Source organism: Oncorhynchus mykiss, chromosome 3, assembly GCF_013265735.2.
Source record: "Oncorhynchus mykiss isolate Arlee chromosome 3, USDA_OmykA_1.1, whole genome shotgun sequence".
NCBI classification, from domain to species: Eukaryota; Metazoa; Chordata; class Actinopteri; order Salmoniformes; family Salmonidae; genus Oncorhynchus; species Oncorhynchus mykiss.
In genome coordinates this window covers 67,638,626-67,654,754 of record NC_048567.1, presented here as the reverse complement: position 1 = coordinate 67,654,754, position 16,129 = coordinate 67,638,626, and positions in this window count along the sequence as shown.

Below are 16,129 nucleotides of genomic sequence, written 5' to 3'. Positions count from 1 at the left end.
ACCATGCAACTTATGTGACTTGTTGTAATTGTGCTGCTGCAATAGTGCTATGCATCTTCCTGAAGCCCGGTTGGTAAATTGATAAAAATAGAGTTAGTATACAGTTGTGGCCAAAAGTTTTGAGAATGACACAGATATTAATTTTCACAACGTCTGCTGCCTCAGTTTGTATGATGGCAATTTGCATTTACTCCAGAATGTTATGAAAAGTGATCAGATGAATTGCAATTAATTGCAAAGTCCCTCTTTGCCATGCAAATTAAATGAATCCCCCAAAAACATTTCCACTGCATTTCAGCTCTGCCACAAAAGGACCAGCTAACATCATGTCAGTGATTCTCTCGTTAACACGTGTGAGTGTTGACAAGGACAAGGCTGGAGATCACTCTGTCATGCTGATTGACCTGCAGATGGTACAGGGATTTGGACTGCTGAGGACTCGGGTAAAGTCATTTTCTCTGATGAATCCCCTTTCCGATTGTTTGGGGCATCTGGAAAAAAGCTTGTCCGGAGAAGACAAGGTGAGCGCTACCATCAGTCCTGTGTCATTCATGTGTGGGGTTACTTCTCAGCCAAGGGAGTGGGCTCACTAACAATTTTGCTTAAGAACAAACCCATGAATAAAGAATGGTACCAACACATCCTCTGAGAGCAACTTCTCCCAACCATGCAGGAACAGTTTGGTGACGTACAATGCCTTTTCCAACTTGATGGAGCACCTTGCCATAAGGCAAAAGTGATAACTAAGTGGCTTGGGGAAAAAAACATTGATATTTTGGGTCCATGGCCAGGAAACTCCCCAGACCTGAACCTTTTTGGGATAGGGGGTAGCATTTTCACATTTGGATGAATAGCGTGCCCAGAGTGAACTGCCTCCTACTCTGTCCCCGATGCTAATATATGCATATTATTAGTAGTATTGGATAGGAAACACTCTGAAGTTTATAAAACTGTTTGAATGATGTCTGTGAGTATAACAGAACTCATATGGCAGGTGAAAACCTGAGAAAAATCTAACCAGGAAGTGGGACATCTGAGGTTTGTAGTTTTTCAAAGCTTGGCCTACCGAATACACATTGAGAGATGGATAAAGTTGCACTTCCTACTGCTTCCACTAGATGTCAACCATCTTTAGAAACTTGAATGAGGATTCTACTCTAAAGGAGGGGCTCATAAGACCTCTTTGAGTCAGTGGTCTGGCAGAGAGTCTTGGTCTCATGACGCGCGCTCCCGACAGAGTTACCGCTCGTTCCAGTGCTTTTCTGAAGACAAAGGAATTTTCCGGTTGGAACATTATTGATGTTTTATGTTAAAAACATCCTAAAGATTGATTCCATACATCGTTTGACATGTTTCTAAAGGACTGTAACGGAACTTTTCGAGTTTTTGTCTGGATGAAGTGCCTGCGCCTCATGAAGATGGATTACTGGGCTGAACACGCTAACAACAAGTGGCTATTTGGGCATACAGTGGGGCAAAACAGTATTTAGTCAGCCACCAATTGTGCAAGTTCTCCCACTTAAAAAGATGAGAGAGGCCTGTAATTTTCATCATAGGTACACTTCAACTATGACAGACAAAATGAGAAAAAAAATCCAGAAAATCACATTATAGGATTTTTAATGCATTTATTTGCAAATTATGGTGGAAAATAAGTATTTGGTCAATAACAAAAGTTTATCTCAATACTTTGTTATATACCCTCCCCCAACCTCAACCCAATTGAGATGGTTTGGGATGAGTTGGACAACAGAGTAAAGGAAAAGCAGCAAAGTGCTCAGCATATGTGGAACTCCTTCAAGACCGTTGGAAAAGTATTCCAGGTGAAGCTGTTTGAGAGAATGCCAAGAGTGTGCAATGTAATGTTCCTGAAATGACAATTTACATTGAAATTTTACATGTAATTGGCCTTTAATGTGAAATGGGTTGGTAAAGGCGTCCGTAGGTCTCCGTTGGTATGGTGTGGTATTTGATAAGACTGGGGTCAACTGAAACCAAGGCCATCTTTATGTCCAACAATGCAACGAGGAGGTGATTTATGAAAATTGCCTAGCAACTGATGCTGCACAACACCATCAACATGGACCCACAAGACTGAGAGATAAAAAAGGAGATAAAACAGAAAGAGTAAACAGAAAGACGACCGTGTTGGGTGAGAGAGTGAGGGGAGGTGCTGGGTGAGAGAATGTACAGCATTTCCATTTCCGGCATTGACCAACTGATAACAACAGTGCTGAGGTGATGGAAATATATGGACGTCATTTGTACCAGAGCATGAGAGACAGATACACCTCTGTACTACATAGTCAGAAGGTGGTGCTTAGGGGTTGTTGCTTTGCTTGTTTACAGCATAGCAACAAACCCATGGTCTAAAATCTAGGTATTATGCTTTTATCTAGGAATTAAATGCAATATATCTCAGATATATCTCTTTCTAAATGGCATTGGCACCTTTGCTTTATTTTTCTATTCAGAGGACTATTCAAAGAATGTATCCAAGGCCGAAATAAAATAACATCTAAATAAAATGTAATGTTATTCATCACATGCTTGGTAAACAACAGGTGTGGATTAACAGTGAAATGTTACTGACAGGTCCTTCCCAACAATGCAGAGAGAAAGAAAATAGAGAAATAATAGAAAAGTAAAAACAAGTAAAATTACAAGTAATACTAGATAGACAATAAGTAATGATAAAAGGGTACCAGTACAGTCTCGATGTGTAGGGATATGAGATATTTTAGGTAGATACTGTATGTGCATATATTTAGGAATAAAGTGATAGATAGTAAACAGTAGTAGCAGCGTATGTGATGAAAAAACAGTTGTACAAAACGTGTCAATCAAGATAGTTAAATAGTTAACAAATAGCTACCCGGACTAACTATTTAGCAGTATTGTGGCAGGGCTTGCAAACTATTACGGACTACAAAGGGAAATCCAGTCCGTAATAGTTTGTAAGCCCTGCCACATCCGATGGAATCTTCTGGACACTGGGATTCTTCAGGCCTATCTACCAAAATGGTCTGAGTACAAGGTGATCCAGGAAACTTCGGAATCCCGGGGAATCCCCGGACTCTTGCTAGTCCACCAGGGGGCAATGTTACTTGTGTGGAGTGTGCTGATGTCGTCGCCCCACGGTATGCGCCTCGGTAGCCTGATTACATCCAGACTGATGCCATGTTCAAAACTGCAGTCATAACATGGTGGTACCAAACCTAAGTGCAGTAAATTAGCTGTCACGCCTACTCATTTTCCCTCCCTCTGGCGCTCAACGTCGCCAGTTTACTGACCACTGGCCCTGGCAACTAGATTACGCACACCTGTTCCCCATCATTACGCACACCTGGTCATCATTTTTTCTTTGATTACTCCCTCTTTATTTCTCCCTCAGTTGTCATGAGGGAGCATTGTTTTCTCTCACGTTCAGTACACGGCTCATGTTTGTTAATTTGTATTGTTTCATTATTAAACTCACCTTCTGCACTTGCTTCCTGACTCCCAGCATGTATGTTACAGAATAATATCTCGCAATATGGAAGCAGCAGAAGATAAAACCATCTTCCAGACCATCAACGAACAGGGTCATGTACATGTACTTCACCAATACCACGACCAGCTAGCGCAACTGGGTACTGCATGGAGGAGGTCCTCCGTTTTCTCTACTGCCTCAACACCACCAGCGAGGCTCTCCATACCCCTATCAGAGGGCCTCCTACCACGGGTCTTCACAGTGAGCCAGTCCCCCAGCCTACTCAGTTGTCATTAGGTAGTATTGTTTTCTCTCACGTTCAGTATGCTTCTCATGTTTGTTTATTTGTATCGTTTCATTATTAAACTCACCTTCTGTATATTCTTCCTGACTCCCGCTGTATATGTTACATTAACTTGGTTTTTACTTGGACTTTGTAGTTACTGCAAATTCCAAGCTACATTTTTTTTAATTAAACCCGGACACAATATAAAACAGATACTACAAAGCCTGATTTCATCTTTAACTCAATTTGACCAAAAGTGTAGTTGCTGCATTTTGGGCAGAATAGTTCCCTAATGGTGGAGCACTGGCATATATATAGTGACAGACCAGGGGGTTTGGTCAAGACCTTTACACAGATCAGACACACTGTATCCTGTCGGGCACAAAACGGAACTCCCTCTGCAACCATCCCCAACTATACGGGAGTCCTTTCTTCTCCCCTGTGTGCTGCCCTTCTGGCAGCTTTGTGGGCCTTGCACAGCTGGTGAGCAATCAGCCCTTGATTACTCACCAGCTCCCAATCAGCCCCAATTAGTCCTGGCCGGAGAGCCTGTCGAGACCTGTCACCTCCAGTAGATGGAGCCATCGCCTGGTGATGTATACTCCATCTGTCACCAGGCCTCTACGAATCTCCCCCTGGTGGCTGACCTGCTGTACTCCACAATATATATATACACACACACCACTATATACAGTATCCCTTAACAGTATAATCAATGGGCTGTCAATGTTTTTCAGTGGAACTACTGAAGATGAAAAACAGCTTTTGTGATGTGTGTGTGAAACGTAATACCTCAGGTCCAAGTATCTCTCATCTGGGTGAGCTGAAACCTGTTAAAACTGGATTTGCCCAAACCTACAATACAGTAAATGTATAGCTACTAATGATGTATATTGCAATTGGCCAGATAAAGAAACATAAAAGGCTTTATTTAAAGTATGTTGGTCATGTGACATGAGCATTTGAACAAGTTTCACATGACGGGCTGTGCGTGTGTGTTTGGTAGTTTTATCATGTATAATTCCACATTTATAATTGACTTGTTCATGTTTTCTGTTCTCTGTTGGTTTGTTTTCTGGTCATAGTTCCTCCAGTGGTGAGTGTGACAGTCAATGCTCCTCCTGTTGTTGGGGAGAATGAGATTGTATTTGCAACCTGTGTGGATGCTGGTGCTGTGTGTATAATTGTAACCTGTTGCCTGCCTAAGTTTGTGCGGGGTTAGTCGTTTATTGTGAGGTGCTCAGTTAGGTATTACTGTTTACTGATGTCTTCCGGCACTACGGGGTGCCTGAGGACATAGTTTCTGATCGGGGTCCCTAGTTCACGTCCAGGGTGTGGAAGGCGTTCATGGAACGTTTGGGGGTCTCGGTCAGCCTTACCTCGGGTTTTCACCCCGAGAGTTATGGGCAGGTGGAGAGAGTGAACCAGGATGTGGGTAGGTTTCTGCGGTCGTATCGCCAGGACCGGCCAGGGGAGTGGGTGAAGTATATCCCCTGGGCAGAGATGGCCCAGAACTCACTCCGCCACTCCTCTACGAACCTATCACCCTTCCAGTGCATGTTGGGCTATCAGCCAGTTCTGGTACCATGGCATCAGAGCCAGACCGAGGCTCCTGTAGTGGACGATTGGGTGAGGCGCTCAAGGGAGACCTGGGAGGCCGCCCACAGGTACCTTAAATTGGGCCGAGGGGCGGCAGAAGGCAAGTGCAGACCGCCACCGCAGCGAGGCCCCGGTGTTCCGGGTCTGGCTGCCGACCCGAAACCTGCCCTGCCGGAAGCTGGGTGCGCGGTTTGTGGGGCCGTTTAAAGTCCTGAGGAGAATAAACAAGGTGTTTCATAGGTTACAGCTTCCCCCTTATTACCCGTATTAACCCCTCGTTTCATGTGTCTCTCCTCAGGCCGGTGGTGGCTGGTCCGCTTCAAGAAGCTGAGGTGCGGGAGGTCCCTCCGCCCCCCTGGACATCGAATGCAGTTCGGTCCATACTGGACTCGAGGCGTTGGGTGGGGGGTCTTCAGTAACTCGTGGATTTGGAGGGGTACGGTCCGGAGGAGAGATGCTGGGTGCCGGTGGAGGACGTACTGGACCCACCTATGCTGAGGGAGTTTCACCTCCTCCATCCGGATCGCCCTGCTCCTCGTCCTCGGGGTCATCCTCGAGGCCTGCGTCGGCGTCAGGGGGGGGTACTGTCACGACTTCTACCGAAGGTAGCTCCTGTCCCTGTTCGGGCAGCGCTCGGCGCTCGGCGCTCGGCGTCGCCGGTCTACTAGCCATCAAGATCCCTTTTTCCTTTTCTGTTTGATTTGTCTTTGGTTCTTTTTCACACCTGGTTTCATTTGCATTAATTTCTGTGTGTATAATTGTAACCTGTTGCCTGCCTAACTTTGTGCGGGATTATTTATTATTGTGAGGTGCTCGATTAGGTATTACCGTTATTTGTTTTCAAGGGTTCTGAAGTATATGAGTGTCGGAACTTTGTTTGTTCCTCCGGCGTTGTACCTTTTGATTGTGCCATTCCTGTGTTGGTGGACTTTCTTATAAAAACACGCTTCTCAGATATCCCTGCTCTCCTGCGCCTGACTCCTACACCTACCACCTAGATGCACGCTATCACAACTGAACATAACGCGACAATGTATACTGAGATTTTTTTATATAAATATGAACTTTATCTAACAAAACATACATGTATTGTGTAACATGAAGTCCTATGAGTGTCACCTGATGAAGATTATCAAAGGTTAGTGATTAATTCTATCTCTATTTGTGCTTTTTGTGACTCCTCTCTTTGGCTGGAAAAATGGCTGTTTTTCTGTGACTTGGCTCTGACCTAACATAATCGTTTGTGGTGCGTTTGCCGTAAAGCCTATTTTAAATCGGACACTGTGGTGGGATTAACAAGAATTGTATCTTTAAAATGGTGTCAAATAGTTGTATGTTTGAGGAATTTTCATTATGGGATTTCTATTGTTTGGAATTTGGCGCCCTGCACTTTCACTGGCTAATGTCATATCGATCCCACTTAGCCCTAAGAAGATCTCAGCCCTAAGAACTGTTTAACCCTATCACTGATTAACCCTATATTATTTGTTGATTTAGCCTAGTATTAGTGTAGCATTGCATTTGTGGTCACCAGTAGTTACTGTAGGTAGTTAGTAGTTAGAATTCAGGTGTTTTCACCACATTAGTAGTTAGAATTCAGGTGTTTTCACTACATGAATAGTTAGAATGCAAGTATTTTCAGTATATTAGTAGTTAGAATGTAGGTATTTTCAATAACATAGTACTCAAGACCTTGCTTTGATTAGTGCACAGTGAATTCACCGAGTTAGTAGTTACAATGCAGGTCTAGTTACAATGCAGGTATTTTCAGTAAGTTAGTCGTTAGAATGCAGGTTAGAAATAGACTGTGTCATGTAAGTTTACTCAAGGCCTTGCTTTGGTTAGTGCACTGTAACATCTTTGTATTTCAGCCTTGGAACTACATGTAGGAACACACTGTGCTCTGTGCTCTGCTCTGTTTGGTCTGTTTGATGTTATGGGAGCCACTTCTGTGGACCACATGGGGGTTCACGGCAGTCGGTCTCAACTTCCTCCCAACCCCCTCCCCCAAAATAGGTTGTGTTGAAACATGCTTAAAGATGAACTTAGTCTGCACACCTGCCTTTTTCTTATCAACAAGGTGTGTGGGCTTAGTAGTGGTGGTTGGGTGGTGTGTGTGTACAGTACTAGTCTACATTTCTTTGTGTTGGTTTTATTCACAAACTGATTGGTTGGATGCTAATTAAACCTATACTGTAGTGAGTGAGGCATGCATTTCATTCTCTTGTGAAATTAAATATAATTCAATATGTGTAGTGACCAGTAGCTGTTAGATATCTCTATGGGAAGTCGGGGGAAACCCCAGTTTGGCATTTCAATTAATCCCAAAGGTGTTCGATGGGGTTGAGGACAAGGCTCTGTGCAGGCCAGTCAAGTTCTTTCACACTGATCTCAACAAACCATTTCTGCATGGACCTTGCTTTGTGCACAGGGGCATTGTCATGCTGAAACAAGAGCGAGCCTTCCCCAAACTATTGCCACAAAGTTGGAAGCATAGATGGTGAAGCGTGATTCATCACTCCAGAGAACGTGTTTCCACTGCTCCACTGCCCAATGGCGGCAAGCTTTACACAACTCCAGCCGACGCTTGGCATTGCTCATGGTGATCTTAGATTTGTGTGCGGCTGCTCGGCCATGGAAACCTATTTCATGAAACTCCCGACAAAAAGTTATTTTGCTGACGTTGCTTCCAGAGGCAGTTTGGAACTCTGTATAAAATTGTTTCAAACTTGGACAGGCAATTTTTACACACTACGCAGTCCTGTGAGTTTGTGTTGTTTGCACTTGTTTGTTTGCATTTCACAATAACAGCACTTACAGTTGACGGCAGCTCTAGCAGGGAAGAAATTTGATGAACTGAATTGTTGGAACCTGTGACGGTGACAGTGCCACATTGAAAGTCATTGAGCTCTTCAGTAAGGCCATTCTACTGCCAATGTTTGGCTATGGAGATTGCATGTGTGACCGATGTGAAATGGCTAGCTAGTTAGCAGGGTGCACGCTAATAGCGTTTCAATCGGTGATGTCACTCGCTCTAAGACCTTTAAGTAGTTGTTCCCCTTGCTCTGCAAGGGCCGTGGCTTTTGTGGAGCAATGGGTAACGATGCTTTGAGGGTGGCGATTTGTGCAGAGGCTCCCTGGTTCAAGCCCAGGTAGGGGTGAGGAGAGGGACGGAAGCTATACTGTTACATTGATGCTGTTGACGCGGATCACTGGTTGCTGCGGAAAAGGAGGTCAAAAGGGGGGTGAGTGTAACCGATGTGCAATGGCTAGTTAGCGGGGTCCATGCTAATAGTGTTTTAATTGGTGACGTCACTCGCTCTGAGACCTTGAAGTAGTTGTTCCCCTTGCTCTGCAAGGGCCACGGCTCTTGTGGAGCGATGGGTGGCTGTTGTCGATGTGTGCAGAGGGTCCCTGGTTCAAGCCCAGGTAGGGGCAAGGAGAGGGACGGAAGCTATACTGTTACACATGGCTGTGTGCTTGATTTTATAAACCTGTCAGCAACAGGTGTGACTGAAACAGCCAAATCCACTAATTTGAAGGGGTGTCCACATACCTTTGTATATATAGTGTATGTTGAATTAACAACTAATAAGTGTGATGAAATGACCTAATATCTTTCAGTATAATACGGCTATTTACTTACTTTTGTAGATCTTCATTAGAACAACACATTTCACTGCACTTATCTGGTAACAATTTAGTTAAATGTTTTAAACACGCTTTTTGTAAATATGTAGGCCTAATGTCCTCTTCAAGTTTAGCTGGAACAAAGATGATGGATATACTGACTAGATACATGTCTCCCCATCCTAACAATGTAGCCCCCACTACAGACAGTTACATGTATATGGGTCCGCTAATACAAGACTAGTAAAGGCCCAGTACACACACTACTTCTGTGAAAAAATAACATTTTCAACTACAAACATATTTTTTGAATTAATAAATTAATTGCATTCAGATTTTTTTACGGGGAGCTGCAGCACACTCAGCACCTTACTTCTGGCGGCTAGTATTTAACCAGGAAGTCCCATTGAGGTCAGAAAAGGGAGACCTGTCCAAGAAGGCCAGCTATTAACAGTACAATGCAAAAGCATAAATAGCTTTTTTTTAATTAAAATTATAAAACACTATTGTGCCGTTTATGTCTCACGTTCAGTCATGAAATTAACTTGTTCTGACGCTCGTCGGATGTGGCAGGGTTTGAAAACTATTATGGACTACAAGGGGAAACCCAGATGTGAGCTTCCCAGTGACGCGAGCCTATCAGACGAGCTAAATGCCTTTTATGCTCGCTTAGAGGCAAGCAACACTGAAGCTTAAATTCTAATCTAACTGCGCTATCCGATTTACAGTAGGCTTTACAGCGAAAGCATGCCATGCGATTGTTTGAGGTTTCATAAATTCACAAATAGCGAATAAATATTCACTTACTTTTTGAAAATCTTAATCTGATTTGTCACCCAGTTTACAGGTAAATGTATGTGTGGGGTACAGAGATGAGGTAGTCATTGAAAAATCATGTTAAACATGTATTGCACACAGAGTGAGTCCATGCAACGTATGTGACTTGTTGTAATTGTAATTAATTCTTATTAACTCAAGAGATTTTAGCTTTTCATTGTTTATTCATTTGTAAAAAATGTCAGAATTCTTAATTCCACTTTGACATTATGGGGTATTGTGTGTAGGCCAGTGAAACAAAATCTCAACTCAATCAATTTTAAAAAAAATAGCACTCACAGCTTTACAATATATATATTTTTTTTACATTTATGGACTGTTTACGTTTATTTGAGGCTATTTATTCAGAAAAATGGAATTAACCCAGTATAAGCTGTAATTATATGACAATATTTTTACTCCATTACATATTGTCTGAAAAAGTGCCCTCAAAGTATTCAGACCCTTGGATTTTCTTTACATTTTATTGTATTACAAAATGGGATTACGATGGATTTAATTATCTTTTTTTTTGTCAACAATCTAGTCAAAATACTAATTTCAAAGTGGAAGATTTTTTTTATTTTTTGTGGAATAAGAATGTGGAGACTAAAATATACTAGTGACGTCACTCGCTCTGAGACCTTGAAGTAGTTGTTCCCCTTGCTCTGCAAGGGCCACGGCTCTTGTGGAGCGATGGGTGGCTGTTGTCGATGTGTGCAGAGGGTCCCTGGTTCAAGCCCAGGTAGGGGCAAGGAGAGGGACGGAAGCTATACTGTTACACATGGCTGTGTGCTTGATTTTATAAACCTGTCAGCAACAGGTGTGACTGAAACAGCCAAATCCACTAATTTGAAGGGGTGTCCACATACCTTTGTATATATAGTGTATGTTGAATTAACAACTAATAAGTGTGATGAAATGACCTAATATCTTTCAGTATAATACGGCTATTTACTTACTTTTGTAGATCTTCATTAGAACAACACATTTCACTGCACTTATCTGGTAACAATTTAGTTAAATGTTTTAAACACGCTTTTTGTAAATATGTAGGCCTAATGTCCTCTTCAAGTTTAGCTGGAACAAAGATGATGGATATACTGACTAGATACATGTCTCCCCATCCTAACAATGTAGCCCCCACTACAGACAGTTACATGTATATGGGTCCGCTAATACAAGACTAGTAAAGGCCCAGTACACACACTACTTCTGTGAAAAAATAACATTTTCAACTACAAACATATTTTTTGAATTAATAAATTAATTGCATTCAGATTTTTTTACGGGGAGCTGCAGCACACTCAGCACCTTACTTCTGGCGGCTAGTATTTAACCAGGAAGTCCCATTGAGGTCAGAAAAGGGAGACCTGTCCAAGAAGGCCAGCTATTAACAGTACAATGCAAAAGCATAAATAGCTTTTTTTTAATAAAAATTATAAAACACTATTGTGCCGTTTATGTCTCACGTTCAGTCATGAAATTAACTTGTTGACAGAATATGGAAATGAGAGATGAGTGAGCTAAATAAAACCAAACTTACCCCTACAAACTCAAAATAATACAGTTCCCTATTAACCGCTCATATAACATTACAAATATCTTGTTAGCAAGCTTCTCTTCCCTGCATGGGAGAGGCAGTCAAAAGAAACTTACTGATAAATGGATAGTGGGATAGGGTTAATAGATACAGTAGGCCTTGGGTCGAATGATGTGTTCGTGTGTTTAACATCTGTGCTTTTGAATGACAGAGGGCAGACAGAAAGTCTCTTTGTCCTAAATGAATGAAGATATTTATTCTACAGCTTGTATGAGTTAAAGGCTAGAGCTGCCGCTTTCAAGGAGCGGGAGACTAATCCGGGAGCTTATAAGAAATCCCGCTATAACCTCAGACGAACCATCAAACAAGCAAAGCATCAATACAGGATAATTAAGATTGAATCCTACTGCATCGGTTCTGACGCTCGTCGGATGTGGCAGGGTTTGAAAACTATTATGGACTACAAGGGGAAACCCAGATGTGAGCTTCCCAGTGACGCGAGCCTATCAGACGAGCTAAATGCCTTTTATGCTCGCTTAGAGGCAAGCAACACTGAAGCTTAAATTCTAATCTAACTGCGCTATCCGATTTACAGTAGGCTTTACAGCGAAAGCATGCCATGCGATTGTTTGAGGTTTCATAAATTCACAAATAGCGAATAAATATTCACTTACTTTTTGAAAATCTTAATCTGATTTGTCACCCAGTTTACAGGTAAATGTATGTGTGGGGTACAGAGATGAGGTAGTCATTGAAAAATCATGTTAAACATGTATTGCACACAGAGTGAGTCCATGCAACGTATGTGACTTGTTGTAATTGTAATTAATTCTTATTAACTCAAGAGATTTTAGCTTTTCATTGTTTATTCATTTGTAAAAAATGTCAGAATTCTTAATTCCACTTTGACATTATGGGGTATTGTGTGTAGGCCAGTGAAACAAAATCTCAACTCAATCAATTTAAAAAAAAATAGCACTCACAGCTTTACAATATATATATTTTTTTTACATTTATGGACTGTTTACGTTTATTTGAGGCTATTTATTCAGAAAAATGGAATTAACCCAGTATAAGCTGTAATTATATGACAATATTTTTACTCCATTACATATTGTCTGAAAAAGTGCCCTCAAAGTATTCAGACCCTTGGATTTTCTTTACATTTTATTGTATTACAAAATGGGATTACGATGGATTTAATTATCTTTTTTTTTGTCAACAATCTAGTCAAAATACTAATTTCAAAGTGGAAGATTTTTTTTATTTTTTGTGGAATAAGAATGTGGAGACTAAAATATACTAGTTGTTCAAGTACTGTATGCAGCCAAATTTTTTCAGGCAAGCCTAACTTATTTCAGGAGTAAAATCTGTCTTATCAAGTCACATAGTAAATGACATGGTCTCTGTAAAATGATAGGGGTTGACATGAGTTTTGAATGACTAACTCTTCCTCTGTCCCCTATTGTGAAGGAAATTAAGGCTAGGTGTCCCGCTTGCGACAACATCCGGTGAAATTGGAGGGCATGCAATTCAAATAAATAATAATAAAAATGATGAATATTAAACATTTATGAACATACAGGTATCATATATTGGTTAAAAGCTTAAATTCTTGTTAATCTAACTGCATTGTCCGATTTACAATAGACTTTACAGCAAAAGCATACCATGCGATTGTTTGAGGACGGCCCCCCACCTCAACATATTTTCCAACCAGCACAGGCTTCATAAAATCCCAAATAGCAATTAAATAATCACTTCCTCTGTTTGCAATCCAAAGGGTCCCAGCTACAACATGCATGGTCGTTTTGTTGGATAAAATCCTTCTTTATATCCCAAAAAGTCTGTTTAGTTGGCGCCATCGATTTGAGTAATCCACTCGTTCAACTTGCAGACAAAGGAATCCAAAAAGCTACCGCTAAACTTTGTTAAAACAAGTCAAACTATGTTTCAATGTAATCCTCAGATACCCTAAAATGTAATTAAGCTATAATATTTCACACAGAAAGAAGTATGCTCAATAGAAAAGTAAAATTAGCAAGTGCACATCCTCGTTGCGCCCAAAGACTGATTTCCAACTGTGACTCCTAGTGCCAAAACTCAAAATTCTTCCTTGTTTGGGAAGTAGCAAGCCTTGAACAAATACTGTTGTCATTTAGTGGAAGCCATAGGAATTGCACTCTGGGAGCTGTATTTAACATTGCCCCTATACGTTGTATTGGAAGAGCATGGGATCAACAAAAAAAAAAAATAGTTCTGGTTGCTTTTTGTTTGGATTTTCTGCTACCATATCAATTGTGTTAAAGTTTCAGACATTATTTTAACATATCTACAAACTTCAAAGTGTTTTCTATCCAATGCTACCAATTATATGCATATCCTGGCTTCTGGGCCTGAGTAACAGGCAGTTTACTTTGGGCACATCAGTCAGGCGGAAATTCGGAGAAAAAGTACCCTGGCCCTAACAAGGTTTAAGGGAGAGCTTCTCTTGCTGAGCTATTTCTTTGATTAGGTGAAAGTCCAGCTGAAACGGTTTGTGTTTGCCTTGTACCAATACTGTTCCAGACTTATAGAGATTCATATTAGCTGACTCAGAGTCCTCGTTGTCTAGTATCCATCGGTAACACACCCCCCCCCCCCCCCCCCTTCTTAACAAAGGGGTAGTGTGTTCATATAGCGCTTGTGCCATGCCAGGGGATGGTCTGTGTGGAAGACACGGTTGCTTATGTTCCAATTTGTATTAATAGTCAGCAAAAAGTGTCTTTTGATTTTCCATAAGGAACTTCATTTTGCATTCTTTTTGTGTCTTATTATTCTTTACATACAGATGGTAATGCATTTTAATTACCTCTGAATAGCGGGAGGGTGCTTCTAAGGCGTCTTCATTTGGTTGGTGCTCTCCTGCCATTGTTGGGCTCAAGGTCTTTGACACCTCTTACTTCACATGTCAGTGCTCATTGAAGTTGTGTCTCTTTGTCCTAGGAAGCTTGGTAGCCTTAGCATTCAGTCCTTATGAAGTAAAATATATCATCGTAATGCATTTTTCTTCTTGGCTTTTGAAAGTAAAAACTAGCTTCAGACTAAGCATGACTCACTCAGTTCCAGGTTGGATGGTGTTTTCCGGTTTTTGTTTGTTTGACAGAGCATTTGCTGTATATCTTGGGAACAATAATCCTTGGGCATAGGAAGCATTCCAGGTAATTCCATCCAAAATCAGGTTGCAGGTTTGGATTTTTGATTTGAAGGTTATTGTTTATGGTAGTATCCTGTATATGTCCCTGCCAAAAAAATCCAAGTTTGTCTAACAGATCTACCTATTTTTTTCAAACATGCTGAAAATGTGGGAGCTCATCTGCCCATGACCTCTCTCCTCTCTCTGTCTCTGAATTAAATTACATTCAAAGGGCTTTATTGGCATGGGAAACATATGTTTACATTTCCAAATAAAGGGAAATAGATACTTAACAAAAGTTAAATAACAATCCAAAATTAGCAGTAAACACTACAGTCACAAACGTTTGAAATGACATTGTCTATGTACAGTGTTATAATGAGTACAAGAAGGACTGTCTAAAACCACACAAACCCCCCTCTCTCTGAAACCACACATCCTGTATCAGTTTGATGCCTCCCACTCTATGCATGATTGTCTCATACCCTCTGTATCTTGTCTCACATAAAGTTGTCAACAGTTATAGGGGAAAGTACACACATAAACTAACAAAACGTATAGTTACCCATGGATCACATGAACATATAGACAGACTCTTAAATTGATAATTTCATCCCAAATGTAAAGACAAGTAAACTCAACTAAATGGTCAAAAGCATTGAAAAACACCAAGTGATTTAATGTGATTGAGTCAATGTGAAACTGATCTTAATGTCATGTACTACATTCTACACTGAGGTAGTTCAGAATGTAGTATGTTCTGGGGTGTCAGACCTCTTACAGTTGCAATACTTTATGTGGTTTCTTTTATGAAATGACTGTGAGAAATACAGAGAGGTTAGATAGAAGGGCCTTAGATAATACATCATTTAATATAATCTATTTCTATGGCTCAGACAGAGTGGCCAAGACAGGGCTCAAATCCGCGTTGCCAGGGGGATGTGTGGTATGGAGTGGGCAGCGCTACCACTAGGCCAGACTCCTGCACTCTCTCTTGGTGCATTTCCACTGAGGATTTACCGCAGTGTTTTACCCAAAAGGCTCTGACTTTTCTGTTTCCATCTACGTGGGCCAGTACCTGTGTCTCACTAGCTCACGGCTTCGGCGGACCTGCTCTGATTTGGAGCCAAGGCAAGGCCTGGCTACATTTCAGCTGGCATTTACATACAGTGCCTTGCGAAAGTATTCGGCCCCCTTGAACTTTGCGACCTTTTGCCACATTTCAGGCTTCAAACATAAAGATATAAAACTGTATTTTTTTGTGAAGAATCAACAACAAGTGGGACACAATCATGAAGTGGAATGACATTTATTGGATATTTCAAACTTTTTTAACAAATCAAAAACTGAAAAATTGGGCGTGCAAAATTATTCAGCCCCTTTACTTTCAGTGCAGCAAACTCTCTCCAGAAGTTCAGTGAGGATCTCTGAATGATCCAATGTTGACCTAAATGACTAATGATGATAAATACAATCCACCTGTGTGTAATCAAGTCTCCGTATAAATGCACCTGCACTGTGATAGTCTCAGAGGTCCGTTAAAAGCGCAGAGAGCATCATGAAGAACAAGGAACACACCAGGCAGGTCCGAGATACTGTTGTGAAGAA